Here is a 17,974-nt window from a genome sequence, read left to right as displayed (position 1 = left end):
ATTGGAATTCAATTAATTTCTTTTAGTGGAGTAGAAATTAATTTATGAATTAATTGAATTGGGTCCATGGACCGGGCCAATTATTAATTCATTGTAGCCAATAAAATAATAAGCCCAATGGATTTTCACTCATAGCCCAACTTGATATTGGAATCATATTAGATTTGAGACATGTGAATTAGAGATTGAGAAGGATTTGTTGTTTCCTTTTCTTTACCTTTATGTTGCCTATAAATATACATGGTCTATGAATATTTGAGGGGTGATTTTTGGAAGAAGGAAAAAAAGGAATAAATTTTCTCTCTCTAGAAAATTAGTGTTTATGTTCTCATCTAATGGAGGCTCCCACAAGCCTAGCTTTCCAAGGTCATTCATGGAGGCTTGTGAGTGATTCCTAAAGGCAAAACAATTACCAAGAATATGGAGATCTGAGGAGAAGGCATCTTGCTAAGGGATCTACAATAAGTGAGAACATTCACTTTAGATAAAAGATTTAAAGGTTTACTCAGACCTTTGATGTAAGTATTCAATCCATTAATTGAATGATACATCATATTTTTATTTTTGCATAAAACTTGTCTCTATGTGATGAATCAAGATCTATGAATTTAAATCCCTCGAAAAGTTTTTAAATATTGCACGTTTCCCAACAGTGGTATCAGAGCATGGTTTGATTCATTACTAGAGATCATGTTTCTATGAAATCCATTATCATGGATCCAAATTATATATATATATTGATGTATGATTTAATATATTGATACATGATGATGTATGTATAATTGTGAATGGATGATGATGTGTGTTTGGGCCATGGATGAAGCTTATAGATTTATTGAATGTAATTTTATTTTTGGATGAATGTAATTAAGGCTCTGATTTAGCCGTTTGAAAGTTCAATGATGTAATTTAATTTTTTCCATTGTATTTCAAATTGTAAATATTTTTAAAGCCATGTAATTTTCATCAAAGGATGCTATGAAGCTTCAAGAGGGTCCAAAAGGGTTAAATTATGCTTCAGCAATTTTTTGGAATTTTTCTGAATTTTTTGGAATTTTTCTGAAATTTTTTGAGGCTTAATTTAAATTTCTGGGAATTTTTCTGATTTTTCTGTAATTTTTCGGCGTTTTTCGGGTGGCCGGAGCTTCGCCGGCGGCAAGAAGAGGCATCGGAAGAAGCTGGAATCACATGCTTCGCACCAAAGGGTGATCCTGGCACGTGAGGAACACGCGCCAGGAGGTAGCAGGCGCATGCACGCGCCAGCTAAAGCTGAATTTACTTCCACGCGTGTGAAAGCGCGTGGAAGCGCGTCCCACGCGTGAAGGCACGTGGAAACGGGTCCCATGCGCCTTAGGCACGTGCCAGCCCTTGGGGGCACGTGCATTCACCTGCTGCATGCCCCCGGCGCGTTCCGAACGCTGTTTTGCTTCTCTAGGCTCGTACCAGCTCCTTACAGGTGTTTACAAGTCTGTAATGGACCCTCACGCAATATTTAGAGTAATTAAATGTTAAAAGCTGAATCCATTGGCCATTTAATTTGCTTTATCTGTCATTTATTGTTGTATGTGATGCATGAAATAATTAATTGCTAATTATTATTGTTCATGCATTGGATCCATGATATTTATTTAAATGGCTTGATTTATATTAGTTAAATTATAAAAATTAATTGGATTTGATTACTAATTAATTAGAGGGCACTTATTGGGAAACGAAAAATTATTTTTGTAAATTATTTTTGAAGTGTGCCTCAAATTAAATATTAGTGAATCATTTAAGTCGAAATGTTTTCTAAATTTAATTGGATTAAAATCAAGACGTTTTGCATGCATCATATCATGTATTTGAATAAAATGAAAACCCTAATTATGAATAATTAAAAATTGAGTGGGAGCGGGGAATTTTATACATTGCCCCATGGCCTTCATTATTAATACCATTGTAATTAGATCTTCAAAAATAAGGCCCCACGCATGATTTAAAGAGTCCTAATATTACAAGAATGGTTGTCTCATGAAAATAAAAATATTAAATGTTCATTGTAATTAGATCTTTAAAAATAAGGCCCTATGCATGATTTAAAGAGTCTAGATTATAATGACAACATATTTAATGTTTTATTTTTCGTTAGAGTTTTAATAACGTTATACACTCAATCTAAAATCAATAGTGTTAGCTTCCCAACGAAGTGGTCTACACTAGGTGATTTTAGAAAGGCTAAATAAAATCGGGAATCATTTCATATGATAGACAAGGCATTGTCTTAAGAAATATGGAAATGATGGGATTTGCCCGCCAATAGCAATAATGAACTTCGCCAACCGAATAAATTATTGGCGTATTGGTTATCCGAGTTTTCATACAGTGGTTAAGGGACCCACATATTATTATTTTAATGGAAGTGCTCACCTAATAGCAAATGAATCTCTACAATAGTAATAATGAACTCCTCCAATAGGATAAGTTATTGACATATTGATTGGTTGATTTATTATGCTACAGAGTTGAGGGACCCGCATTAATTAAAAGGGATTGTTCACCAATAATGATAATGATCTCTTGTTCGATTGAGATTTATTATATTATGTGGTAAACAAACTCATTTTAATTTTAAATATACATGACAGTATTAATAATTTACCTTGCATATTGTATGAATGCATTTATATTAAGACTAATTATGTCTAATCCATTTTATCTACTTGCTAATTTCAATGTATGTGGATTTCATTTATAATGACTAGAAAAGGAATTTAGATATTTTATTCACAACGTGGTGGTACAAATGTATTTACTACTCCTAAAACCTAATCCTTTTACTTTAAGATACCCAAGAGAACATTAATGCTTTGAATAAGTGAAATAAGGCAAATGAGATGAATTGGTGCAATATTCTAGAGTTTACCTCAAATACGCTCCAAAGCTAACATTTACATTATTTTATTTTCTTCAAGCATCATGTTAAATGTCAATAAGATGTTTTGGTGAGATTAGATAGAGAGTGTGCCAAAGTACGATATCAGACTTGAATAGCATCAAGATAGCCTAAGGAACTCCAGTATGAAATCGAATTTTGGAAAATGATTGTTTATTATTTAAAAATTAGCTGAAGATCCATAGGGCTGACTTGAGTGGTAAGTTTCAAGTTGACATGATTATTGTCTTGTTACCAAATTCATTCGATTCTGTTAGAGTGAACTAAATAAGGAATCAGTTTGAGTTCACACTCGCTGATATTCTTATAGAATTGGTAACAAATGAAGGGATGATCAAGAGTATGGGCGTTCCTATCAATCTAACCTAGTCTATACCATATTCTACTAGGCCCAAGTGGACTGGCAAAGCAAAGAAGAAGGATGATAATAGGACTAGGCTAGCACAAAACATAGGTATCTAAAAGGTTAAAGGGAATAAGGCAGTGTATGTTGAGGGCGAATGAAACTGTTTCTTTTGCCGCTAACTAAAACACTATAGGACGAACTGTCTAAGCAATGACGTGATAAGCGCTGAATACTATATATTCAAGCGCCCTAAATTACATTAACAAAGTCCAGTTATTAATTATTTTATGTAGATTAACTCCATTTGCATGTTTTTATGCATTTTCAGGTTAAAGTGCAAAAAGGAAGCAAAAATGATGCCTTGTGGAATTTTGAACAAAAAGGATGCCATTTCTGAATTTCTGGCAGCAGTGATCCTGACTTTTGTCGCCATTTTCTACTTAGCAAACTCAAGAACTGGACTTCCATCATAACATGAAAGATTTATATCTCTGAATAAGCTTTCCAAATATTCAAGCGGTTCATCATTCGGAGTTCGGAGCAGAGAGTTATGATCTTCGTAACAGAGGTGCGCAAAACTGCCTGGCAGCACTGAAGTACTGCCTTTCTCCCCATTTTAGACCAACCAGACTTCAGAATTGGGTCTTCATCAAAACATGAAGTTTTTAAAGCACTGAATCAGCTCTCCAAATCTTCAAACAGATCATCATTCGGAGTTCGGGGCACAAAGTTATAGCAGTTTTACCAAAGTAGGTCAGCGTTGAGCAAGAAGAGCATGTTGCACATTGCACTAATTTAGAGTGCTCGAGACCACTTTTCGAGTGCTCGAAAATCAGGCAGATTGCACTCGGAAATGGCTCAATTTCAGCCACTTACACATTGGTTTCCTCAATGCCATCTTCCTTCTTTATGAAGTGGTTGGAGGTGTTCCTTGGAGGAGAGAGAGGGTTTTGTTGGAGAATAAAAAGCTACCAAAGGCCACACACTTCCTATCCTACATTTTTCTACAAGATTAGAGGAGAGAGAAGAGAGCAAAAGAGGTGTGTTCTTCAAGCTCCAAGAAGGTTGCACGAAAATGGCCATGAAGATGGAGCTTCTTCCTTCTTCTAGCTTAGCAAAGGGTAACTAACTCTTTCTCTAGGGAGGTGATGAAGTCCCTCCCTTGTAAGCATGTCCTAGGGTAGTCTATATTGGGGGATTGCAATGTATATTTATGGTCTTTTTCATAGCTAAGAGCACTTCATTTGGTGTAATGAATGTTTATATAAGTATGGATGATTTCTTCAAGCTCATTATCTTATGTTAGGTGATGTCTTGTATTAATCTTTTTGCTTGAGTTTACATGGTGAGAATGGAAACAAGGTTATGAAATGATTTAATGGCATGTTGATAGGTGACTTTGATAGACCATTGCTTAGGAAATCCTTTGATGGTGTATGCTTAATCTCTAGCTCCATGTGCTTCATCATTTTGTCAAGAATTTGATAGTCTTTCATTTAAGTAAACGTGTATAAGCTACACCTTAGTTAGGTAGTCTCAACATGTTTACCCTTTTGATGGATTATACTTGTTTGAGACCTAATGTACCTCTTGATTACTTACATGGCAACTATGTGTTGCTATGTAGTTTTTGACCATCATATGTTGTTTTTTCCCTAATTTAGGTCTAATCTAGCATGTGTATAGGGATGGAGGCGGATTCACTTCCTTAGTCTTCTTTGCTTATCTTTCATCTCTTAAATTCTTGCAAGTTTTTCATTAATGCATATTTCAATTCATAGTATAAGTGACAAACCAACAAAACTCTATATACCCCCTCATCATTCTAAAAGTAGTCTAGACTCTTAGGTTGCCATAGACTCGCGCAGTCCCAGTGGTTCGACTTACCCGACCAATAGCCCTATTTTACAATGATTCGTGCTATTGCGAAGGTTGATGTATAATTGACCAACCGATCATGACGTGGCATAGGAAAATATATATTTAATTATTGAGCCATGTTATGTGGTTGCATCTATTAATTCCTGATGGATAGATTCTGGAGCCACTAAACATGTTTATAATTCATCGTAAGGATTTCAGGAATCCAGAAGCCTTGATGATATGGATATATATTTATCTTTTGACCTGATGCCAAGGTTGTAGTTAGGTCAATGGGAGTATTACATCTGAAATTAGAAAGTATGAGGATATTAGTATTAGAGAACTATCTTTATGCACAGAAGTTAGACGCAATCTAATTTTTGTTTCACTTGTGGTTTATAAAAACTGTATTTTTATTTTGTCAAACTGTTTTTATAAAATTGAATAAATATGCGATTGCTTCTGGTGCATTGAAAGATGGTTAATATACTATAATCACAAACTTTTAAGATTTGCTGGATGTAGAAACTAATGTTGCATCTTCTAGATTGAATGTTAAGAGAAAAATTGTTATTCCTGACTCATTGTATTTTTAATGTCTATTTTTGTGTTGTTATCAATCAAAATGAGATTCAAAGATTGGTCAAAGAAGGTTAATTACCTAGTGAGGCAGGGGAGCCTAAATCAAACTTGTGAACCCTGTTTTGAAGGATAGATAACTCTTAGGGCTTAATCAGCCAGATGAAATAGACATAAAGGACAATTAGAGTCGGTACACACTGACACGTGTGGTCTTATGAACATCCAAGCAAGGTTACTCACGTTTTGGATAAGTTTATCTGATGCAACACAAGTCTTAAACTCTTGGTATATTCTGAGAAGGTTAAGACTGTTGTGGAGCACATATTAGGTAAACTTATCAGGACACTTCGATCTGATCGAGGATATGAGTATTTCTTGGGATAGTGCAAAGACTATATGGTCAATGAGGGTATTATGTACCAGTTTTCCGCAATTGATGCTAAATGCATTTAGGTGTCAAATAGGAATAACAGAATTCCACTTAACATGGTTAGATCTATGATCAGTTTTGCCACATTATCTCTTTCATTTAAGAGTTTAGCGTTAATGACATTGATGCGCATTATGAACTGCATTCCATCTTAGTCTGTCTCAAGGATACCGTTGAGTTGTGTTTTTGACTAAATCTTAGTTTGAATCACATGCACGTATAGAGTAGTCTTGCACATGTGCGTTTGATATGGACAAGTAAGTTGGAAGCAGATCATAGGCATGCTAGATTTGATAGCTACTCTTAAGTCACTAGGATGGATTATTTTATGATCTCAAAGATAAAAGTTGATTGTTTACACTCACTGTTTATCTATAGGAGAATCATATTATGAATCACACACCTAGTAGCATAATGTTAGAGAATATGGTATGAGTACCAGATGTACCACATGTGAACACACTTATTATAGAGATTGAGAATAATATATGAATTCCCTATTGATGCGTCAGCATCATCTAGTACACAGATTCCTGCATCGGTACATTAATGTAGTGGGAGGATTATCATCCAACCGACAGAATCATGTTTTTAGGTGAGACCATTATAGACATCCCTGTTAAACATGAGTTGGACCCAATAAGCTACACGGAAGCGTGAACCGATATGGATACAGATCGTTTTGGCAAGTTACTATGAAATCAGAGTTGGAATCTATGTATTCTAATAAATTCTGGGATCTTGTAGAACTTTCTAGTAGGGTGATACCTATGGAAGGCAAGTTAATCTACAAAAAGATACCAGCAGATTTCTTAGTGAATAAATCATGAATGTACAAGGGAATGTCATTATTTTTCTTAATTCTATATATTGATAACATCCTACTCATTTATAATGACGTGGAAGTTTTGTCATCAATAAAAAGGTAGATGTTCAATTACTTTTAAATGAAAGATTTTCAAGATGTAAGCTATATTCCTAGGATCAAGCTTTTGCAAGATCAGGTTAAAAGGAAAATAGGCTTATCTTAATAATCCTACATTGATAAAGTTTTGACCAGGTTTGCTATGCATAACTGAAAGAATGAGTTCTTGCTTTATTGATATGAATTGCTCTCTCTAGTAAGTAGTTTTTCAAGACTATCAAAAGAGATTGAGCAAATGAGACTGGAATAATATGCTTCGGCATATGAGAGTCTCATATATGCCATGGTCTATACCAAACAGGACATCCGCTACATAGTAGGGATAGTCAGTAAAGATCAGTCCAATACTGGACTTGACAACTGGTCTGTTATGAAAAATATCATTAAGTACCTAAGGAGAATCAATGATATCATACTCATTTATGGATGTGATGATATGGTCCTAGTCAGGTATGATAGTTCTGATTTTCAATCAGAAGTAGATACTATGAGGTTCATGACTTAGTGTATGTTCACTTAATGGAAGGGAAATTAATTGGTAGATTGTTAAGCAGATTTCAACTGCTGACTCAAACCTGCAGGTGGAATATATTGCAGCCTTAAAGGCGGTAAAAGAAGCCTATTGGTTTGATCTCATTGATTTAGAGGTTGTGGAGCATACTAGCCTGCCTATAGAGCTATATTGCGACAATAGTGCAGAAGTAGTCCAAACCAATGACCCAAGGTTCCATAGATGAACAAAATACACTGATAGGAAGTATCATGTTCTACATGATATTGTTCGGCAAGAAAATGTACTTGTGGCTAAAACATTGCATTGGAACACAACTTTGTTGATCCATTAACAAAGGTGTCGTCGATCAATAGTTTTGATCAACACCTGGATAACATTGGAATTAGATGCAATTTGAATTGGCTATGAGGGCAAGTGGGAGCTGTTGGGATTTATATGCCCTGGCATAACAAATTTCTATCTGGATTATAGTGACATATGTTCATGACATATCTGAAATATTTATGATTTATATAATTGGTGAATTCAATGTATTGTGTTTCGATTCACTATGAAATTAATAGTGTCCCTGTGATTACGAGAAATATTTATATATATGTATGTGATGGCAATCAATGCATAATATATAAATAGTAATTATAAATTGTTTATAGTCGGTAATTATAGATGGACTCATAATTAATTAAGACTTGAACTGGATCCGCGTTAGGTTGAGATATATTGCGAGAACCATCGTATGCAATTCCTCCCTATCACCGTCATAGCATTTGACTCTTAAGCATGAGAAAATTATAGACTCTTTTATTAATTAATAATTACTTTGATTTATTCGGCGGATTCTTCGGGATCCTTAGACTGACACTTTGGGTAGTTATGTAATTAATAGTTAGAGGATTATATTTTCAATATTTGCATCATTGCTACTTGTATTTATTTTGTATTGATTATGGTTGATCACAAAGTAAATTCGAAGGCCTTCGTATGTTTTTAGACAAAATGATTTATTATATATTTATTTATTTAAATTATTATTTTGTCAAACAAATGTTTTTATTGTGATCGAGCTAGAAATAATCAATGGTACCAAAATAAATATATTAATTAAGTAGTCGAATTGATGGCTTTATTTATCCTATAACTAATTATGCATAGAGGGGTCAAAGTGCAATATTGACTTGTGGTTATTTATTATTTAATTGGAGTTCAATTAATTTCTTTTAGTGGAGTAGAAATTAATTTATGAATTAATTGAATTGGGTCCACGGACCGGGCCAATTATTAATTCATTATAGCCAATAAAATATTATGCCCAATGGATTCTCACTCATAGCCCAACTTGATATTGGAATCATATTAGATTTGAGACATGTGAATTAGAGATTGAGAAGGATTTGTTGTTTCCTTTTCTTTACCTTTATGTTGCCTATAAATATACATGGTCTATGAATATTTGAGGGGTGATTTTTGGAAAAAGGAAAAAAATGAATAAATTTTCTCTCTCTAGAAAATTAGGGTTTATGTTCTTATCTAATGGAGGCTCCCACAAGCCTAGTTTTCCAAGGTCATTCATGGAGGCTTATGAGTGATTCCTAAAGGCAAAACAATTACCAAGAATATGGAGATCCGAGGAGAAGGCATCTTGCTAAGGGATCTACAATAAGTGAGAACATTCACTTTAGAGGAAAGATTTAAAGGTTTACTCAGACCTTTGATGTAAGTATTCAATCCATTAATTGAATGATACATCATATTTTTATTTTTGCATAAAACTTGTCTCTATGTGATGAATCAAGATCTATGAATTTAAATCCCTCGAAAAGTTTTTAAATATTGCACGTTTCCCAACATCTCCTTCATTTGAATTTCTGTAGTACTTGATATATTTATATATATATGCTTATGAGTCAGGCCTGTGGTACTAATGTCTCTCAGATACAAAGATGATGTTTATGATCGCATGTGGAGGCCCTGTAGCGAGAACTACAAGAAGTTAAATACCCCATCATCGGATTCTACAATAAAATCCGACGGTCTGTACCAGCCACCATCTAAAGTCATGAGCTCTGCCATCACACCAAGTGATACCTGGGATTCCCTGTACCTTCCGCCATGGCAGCCTGTCAGTCCCACAGACCAATTTTATATCTACTTATACTTCGCGGAAGTTCAGTTGTTGCAAGATAACCAAACCAGAGAATTCAACATTTACTTGAATGGGAGCCAATTGAACCAAGAACCAGCTATCTCCCCCAATTATTTATCAACAACTACATTAATATACAGCACAGCACCTGTGAGTTATCCAAAGTACGAGCTCTCAATCAGAAAGACCAATAATTCAACACTTCCTCCCATCATCAATGCCATGGAGCTTTATGTTGTAAAACAGTTCTTAAACTCGCAAACAGATGACAAAGATGGTAATTGTATATGTTCTTGATTTTCGACTTCTATGTGTTTTTTTCATTCTTCCATATGTTCTAATTAATTCTCTCTGAGTCTCTCATTTATAATATCATGCTTTGTATTCTGAAATACTAGTTGCTGCCATGATAAGCATAAAGTCGAGCTATAAAGTGACAAGAAACTGGCAAGGAGATCCATGTGCCCCTCCAAAATACGTTTGGGATGGCCTCAACTGCAGCAAAATTGGTTTTGATTCCCCTAGGATCACATCCTTGTATGTTTATGCCCTCTCTAATTACCAATATATATATATTTTCATGATTTGATCACTATTAATATATTGATAAAATTACTTCGAATTAGGAGCTTGTTCTCTGGTGGATTGACAGGGGAGATAGCTTCTTACATATCCAATCTCACCATGCTGCAATCTTTGTAAGTATGAGATCGAAGTCTCTTCTAGCAAATACTAAATATAACATATATGTCGACTTCTTTTATTTATTCATTTGGTCATAGAAAGAAAAAATAGAAGTTTATTTATTTATTTGTTTTTTATAACCAATGATAATTAAAGTTGTACTTTTGCTTCTTTCAGGGATTTGTCAAACAATAGCTTAACTGGAAAGGTGCCTAATTTTCTCTCTTAACTGACTTCCCTAAAAGTCCTGTAAGTTTCATAGATCTGGTAATCAGATTGAAAATTTATTGGCATGAAAAAAGAAAAAGAAAAATGGATAGAAAGATCATGTTCACTCTTCTTCTGTCCAGTGGTTCGACTTACCCGACCAATAGCCCTATTTTACAATGATTCGTGCTATTGCGAAGGTTAATTTCTAATTGTAATCGACTCAACCGATCAATTTTTGGTGCCGTTGCCGGGGACTGCAAGCGGTTTAGCAACCGAAGTTCTAGGGTTAATTTTAGTGTGATTGTTAATATTGTGATTTGTGAATATTTCTTGTGCGGTTTTGACCATCTTTGTGTTTTAAGTGTTTGTGAGATTCTAGGAACTCGGGGCTCACTGAGGGAACGCTAGCAAATTTGTAAGTCTAGGGGACTCCAGGTAAGTTTCTTGACCTTCTAGTTTCGAATTTGTAAATATATTGTGTATGTGTTAACCTTAGTGATAATTCAGTTTTAAAGCCCTGGTTGAGGCTATTATCTTGTTTAAATTTCCTGTACAAGCATCGGTCCTTGTCGTGGCCATTTAAATTATGTCTTGATAATTGAGGAGAATGAGAACATCGTATGTGGAGTTGGGAATGATGAATAGTAGCATTGATAGCATTATATATTGTTGATGTTTGGCCGTAGATCACTTTCCCTACCAACTCTTGACTCGACAGTTGACATAAATTCACTTGAATATTTCTAGCGTAAGAGAGCTTGAAACTGAATTTAACACAATGGCTGAAAATGTAGGAGATGTTAGAAATAAGGGAATTAGGGCCGAAATTCCAAATTAAGAGCCAATGACTCTCAGGGACCATTTCATCCCTACTACATATGCTTCACCTTCATGCATAGTGATGCCAAACATTGATGCGGCTCAATATGAGATCAAATCAAGTACCATTCAAATGCTTCCATCTTTCCATGGCTTTGATAATGAAGATCCATATAAGCATCTTGATGAATTCCTTGAAATCTGTTCGACCATCCGGTTGAGAGGTTTTCCTGAGAATGCACTCCATCTGCATTTTTTCCCATTTTCTTTAAAAGATAGGGCAAAGTATTGGTTAAACTCACTCACTCCAAATTCCATCACTTCTTGGACTCAATTACAGCAAGAATTCCTTAAGAAGTATTATCCGGTGAGTAAAACCAACCAAAAGAGGCGTTCCATTCTTAGCTTTTCTCAAACGGATGGAGAACAACTCTACGAGACTTGGGAAAGGCTACAAGACCTTCTTAGAAAATGTCCGCATCATTTGATTCCAAAATGGCAATTAGTGCAAGCTTTCTATGCTGGCTTAACCGAACCCCATAGATTCATGGTTGACTCTTCTTGTGGCGGGATGTTCATGTCCAAGAATGCAGATGAGGCTTGGACCCTACTAGAGAATTTAAGCGAAAATTCACTTCAACATAATTCTCATAGGGCTCCGACCTCAACCAATGCAAAAAACACCAACCCATGTCAACTAAAATCAATAAGGGAGGAATCATCCCAAGTGGATACCATAGCTCATAAATTCTATCAATTGATGGCATCACATCTCTCTCCTTCATTATCTCAAAATTCGGCAAGTTCGGTAAGTTCGGTATGCTCATCATGTACTAGTCCATTCCATCTCACGGAAGATTGCCCCACACCGGAGCAATATTCCAATCCAAATGAAGAGCAAGCTAATGCCATGTTCTCAAGATCCGGGAATAATCCCTATTCCAATACCTACAATCCGGGATGGCGAGATCACCCTAATTTTTCGTGGCGACAACAAGCCCCACAAAATTCCCAATTCCAAAATCAAGGGCATCAAAATCAGCCCCCTCCTCAATTTCAAAATAGGCAATTTCCAGCCTCCTCAAGCTACCGTCCTCCGTATAATCCAAATGTCTCTAATCAACCTCCGGTCTACCCAACTGATGAAATTGTGGCTGCAAACAAGCAAATGATGGAGTCATTAAACAAGAAAATCATGGACTCCAACAAGCAACTCTTGACATCTTTGTAGCCTACTCTTCAAATGGTTCACTCTCATACTCAATCCATAGCTAAGCTCGAAAATCAAGTGGGCCAAATAGCTAACTATGTGAACCAATTGCTTCAAAAGGACAAGGGTAAGCTTCCCGCTCAACCATTTGAAAATCCTAGAGGGATGCATGCGATTGATGAAACCCCTCCATCGAGCGGGCCGAGTCATGAGCATGTTCAAGCAATTACCACCCTTAGGAGTGGTAGAGTGATTGACAACAAGGTTGATGGAGACAAAAATGGAAAAGAACCTCCTTTGAGAAATCCAAATTCAAGCTCTTCTAATCAAATTCCAAGCTCTTCTCATCCAAATACCATTCACGAAAATCCCACACATGTTAACCCAAATGTGGAAACTACTTATGAGCCAAAAGCTCCGTTTCCGCAATGTCTTCAAGAGTCAACACACATTGGGAACAAGAATTGTAAAATTCAAGACATGTGGGAAGTTTTCAAGCAAGTGAAGATTAACTTGCCCCTCTTGGATGCTATCAAGCAAATCCTTCCCTATGCGAAATTTCTCAAAGACTTGTGCACTCAAAAGCGCACTTCTAAAAGTCATTTGCCAAAGAAAGTGAGGTTAACTGAAAATGTTAGTGCTATCATTCAGCACAGTACTCCTCCAAAGTATAAGGATCCGGGTGCCCCCACAATCTCTTGTGTCATTGGTGACAACAAAATCGAGAGGGCCCTCCTTGACTTAAGAGCTAGTGTGAATTTAATTCCATACTCAGTTTACTTACAGCTTGGCCTGGGAGATTTAAAGCCGACTTCCGTGGTTTTGCAACTTACCGATAGATCGGTCAAGCATCCACGAGGCATTCTTGAGGATGTTATCATCCAAGTGGACAAATTCTACTTCCCGGTAGACTTTGTGGTTCTTGACACAGATCGGTCCACGATCCAAAAAAGCATATTCCAGTGATCCTTGGTAGGCCATTCTTAGCTACGGCTAATGCATCAATTAATTGCCGAACCGGGGTGATGGACATTGCTTTTGGAAACATGCAAGTCAAACTCCATATCTTTCATGCAACTCAACATCCTTCCAATGACGATGATTGTTTTCTTGTTGATGTCATTGATGAAGTGGTTGAAGAATCTCTCCCTTTCATTCTAAGCAAGGACCACCTTGAAACTTGCATGTCTCATTTCGACTTCTTAAACTTTGATATTGACCAATCCATCCAAGAAGTTAATTCTCTGCTTGATGTCGACGCTATCATGGATATTCCCCCTTGGAAAATTCCAAGAGAGCCGCTTACTCAGCTTTCCACTACTCCTCCGGTTCCGTCTTTGAAATCTCCACCACTACTTGAGCTTAAGCCCCTCCCGGCCTATCTCAAGTATGTATTCCTTGGTTCAAATCAAACTCTCCCGGTCATCATTGCATCGGATCTTCTAAAGGACCAAGAAACCAACCTTTTAGCGGTGCTACAAGAGCACAAAGAAGCTATTGGTTGGGTAGTGGCTGACTTGAAGGGAATTGACCCCTCCATCTGTATGCACCGCATTCATATAGAGGATGACGCAAAGCCTACTAGAGAGGTTCAGTGCCGATTAAATCCTAACATGAAGGAAGTGGTAATGAAGGAAGTAATAAAATTGCTAAATGCGGGAATCATCTACCCCATCTCTGATAGCAAGTGGGTAAGCCCCACACAAGTTATTCCCAAGAAATTCGGTCTCACCATTGTTGAAAATTCAGCAGGTGAGCTCATACCACAATGAACCACCACCGGGTGGCGTGTGTGTATTGATTACTGAAAGCTTAATTCGTCAACTAGGAAAGATCATTTTCCATTACCATTTATTGATCAAATCCTAGAAAGGCAAGCCGGCCAAAGTTACTATTGTTTTCTCGACGGTTATTCCGGCTATAACCAAGTGGCAATCGCCCCTCAAGATCAAGAGAAAACAACATTCACATGTCCCTTTGGAACTTTTGCATATCGACGCATGCCTTTTGGGCTATGCAATACTCCTGCAACGTTTCAAAGATGTATGATGTCCATATTTTCCGATATGGTTGAAAATTTCTTTGACGATTTTTCTGTCTTTGGCTCCTCCTTTGATTCTTGTCTCAACAATTTATCTCTTGTACTCCAAAGATGTAAGGAGACAAATCTAATTCTAAACTGGGAGAAAAGCCATTTCATGGTCCAAGAAAGCATTGTTCTAGGTCATGTCATCTCTAAACGGGGAATCGAGGTAGACAAGGCCAAAGTTGAGTTAATTTCTAATCTTTTTCCTCCGAATTCCGTCCGTCAAATCCGTTCTTTTCTTGGCCATGCCGGATTTTATCGTCGCTTCATCAAAGACTTTAGCAAAGTCTCACGGCCCTTGTGTAATCTCTTAGCCAAGGATGTTCCATTCGATTTTGATGAAGCTTGTATGGAAGCTTTCATTAAACTTCGCACTCTCCTCTCATCTGCCCCAATAATGAAACCGCCTAATTGGTCTCTTCCTTTTGAGATCATGTGTGATGCATCCGACTATGCATTAGGCGCGATTTTGGGCCAACGTATGGACAAGCTCCCATACGTCATTTATTACGCTAGTCGAACTCTTTCTGATGCTCAATTAAATTACACAACTACTGAAAAATAGTTGCTAGCTGTAGTTTATGCCTTGGACAAATTCCGCTCCTATCTTCTAGGTTCCAAGGTCATAGTTTTCTCGGATCATGCCGCCCTTCGGCATTTGCTATCAAAAAAAGAGACCAAACCCCGCTTGATTCGATGGATACTCTTACTTCAAGAGTTCGACATTGAAATTCGGGATAAAAAAAGGGCAGACAATGTTGTCGCCGATCATCTCTCTCGCTTACTCATTGAAAAATTGTCCGATTTCGCTGTTGTCCGTGATTCTTTTCCGGATGAGCAACTCTTCCAGATTTCCCATGCAAATCTTCCATGGTTTGCGGATATTGTTAACTACCTTGCGGTTGGTAAAATTCCAACTCATTGGTCCAAACAAGAGAAGGACAGGTTCTTTTCCCAAGTCAAGCATTTCTTTTAGGAAGATCCAGAGCTATTCAAATACTGCCCGGACCAAATCATCCGGCGATGTATTCCCGAAGTTGAGACCACAAGCATTCTCAATTTCTCTAATACTCTTGTTTGTGGAGGCCATTTCAGTGCCAAAAAGACCGCTCACAAAGTTCTTCAAAGCGGATTCTATTGGCCCTTTTTGTTTTGTGATGCATACAATTTCTGTAAATCATGTGAAAGATGCCAAAGGCTCGGATCCATGTCCCAAAGAGACATGATGCCCCTCAATTCCATATTAATAATTGAAATTTTTGATGTGTGGGGAATCGACTTCATGGGACCATTTCCATCTTCTTATGGCTACGAGTACATCCTTGTAGCGGTGGATTACGTTTCCAAATGGGTGGAAGCCGCGGCCACCAGAACCAGTGATCATAAAGTTGTGATCGAGTTCATTCAATCTAACATCTTTAGTCATTTTGGTAAGCCCCGAGCAATCATCAACGATGGCGGATCACATTTCAGAAATCGTTATCTTAAATCCGTCCTTTCTAAGTATTCCGTCATCCATAAGGTTGCTACACCTTACCATCCTCAAATGAGTGGTCAAGTAGAGGTTTCTAACCGGCAGATAAAGCACATTTTGGAAAAAAACGGTTTGACCGGACGCAAAGATTGGTCACTAAGACTAGACGATGCACTTTGGGCTTACTGGACGGCTTATAAGACACCCATTGGCATGTCGCCATATCGACTTATCTTTGGCAAAGCGTGTCATCTTCCAGTAGAATTAGAGCACCGTGCTTTTTGGGCCATAAAAAGGCTAAATTTTGATCTCAAACAGGCCGGCTTTAATCGTGCTTTGCAACTGAATGAACTTGAGGAAATCCGAAATGATGCATACGAAAATGCCAAAATCTATAAGGCAAAGACTAAACCTTTTCATGACAAGCACATTGTTAGCAAGTCTTTCGCCCCGGGACAAAAGGTTTGGCTTTTCAATTCCCGCTTGAAACTCTCTCCCGGTAAACTCCGGTCAAGATGGGATGGTCCATACATCGTCATTACTGTCTTCCCTCATGGAGCAATCGAACTCCAAGATCCGGTAAGAGGATCGCTTTTTAAAGTTAATGGCCAACGGCTTAAGCCTTGCATTGACGGCATAGTCCCAACCCGAAAAATTGAGGAAGTCCTCTTGACAGACCCAATTTACGAGGATTGATGCCTGTTCTAGCTTCGTCTAGCTATCGATTTTAAATTTAGCACAGCATGAGAAGCACTTCTTTCTATTTCCAGGCTTCTCTACATTTTCATTGCCTGGGCTTTGAATTTTCTGGGAAATTGCTAAGGAAAGCCAAAATTTAACCTTATCTGGAATCATCTTAAATTGTGTCCAACAATTCAAACTGGTTCTCTTAGGCCTTCCACAACCCTTGTTTTCATACTTGGAAATTTTCAGCTCCATCCGGCAATTTTATTGGATCTTTGGAATGCTTCACATGTGTATAACCTCTAATTTTTAATGCATTATTGGAAAATTTTCTCCAAATTCCATTCATGCATTGAAGAGATGTTGGCAAATTGGCAATTTCAGTCATTTCACCCAAGCTTTGCTCACTGGTCAAATTTCGAGCACTCAAAGTCCAAGCTTCGAGCACTTGAAACTTCTATTTTTCATTTAAGAGCCTACTGCCTCAAGTTCGAGCGCTCGAAGTACACACTTCGAGCGCTCGAAAGTCTATCGAAGCTCACTGCCTCAACTTCGAGCGCTCGAAATGCACACTTCGAGCGCTCGAAATGCACACTTCGAGCGCTCGAAACTCACTGCCTCAAGTTCGAGCGCTCGAAGGCCTAACTTCGAGTGCTCGAACCCTCCATCCCCACTTTTTAAATCTGACCTCTCTCTCTCCCGCGTCTTTCCAGCTCCTCAACCTACGACCTCATCCCTCCATTTCCAACTTCCTCTCTCCCATTACTTCTCTTCTACCCCCCCCCCCCCACTCCCTCCATCAACCCACAACCTCAACCTTTCCACCTTCCTCTCTTCCTCCATTAACTCCTACCCACATCCCACTACTCTCTTTCCATAATTCATCCACCCATTTCACTCATCTCCTTCTTCTTCATCCATCCCTATATATATGACCATCACCCCCACTATTCCTCCTCATTCCATCCGTGCTTCTCTCCACTCTTCTTCCAAGGTATGTCTCTTCCCTCTTTCTCTTCAATCTTTGTGTTATTTATTTTACATTTGAGGAGTATGGGCATCCAATCCT

This window comes from Cornus florida, unplaced genomic scaffold, assembly GCF_030987335.1.
Source record: "Cornus florida cultivar Cherokee Brave unplaced genomic scaffold, ASM3098733v1 CherokeeBrave_3.0.0_Hap2_Chr11, whole genome shotgun sequence".
NCBI classification, from domain to species: Eukaryota; Viridiplantae; Streptophyta; class Magnoliopsida; order Cornales; family Cornaceae; genus Cornus; species Cornus florida.
The sequence above is the reverse complement of the archived record's forward strand: the minus strand, read 5'-3'. Positions refer to the sequence as shown.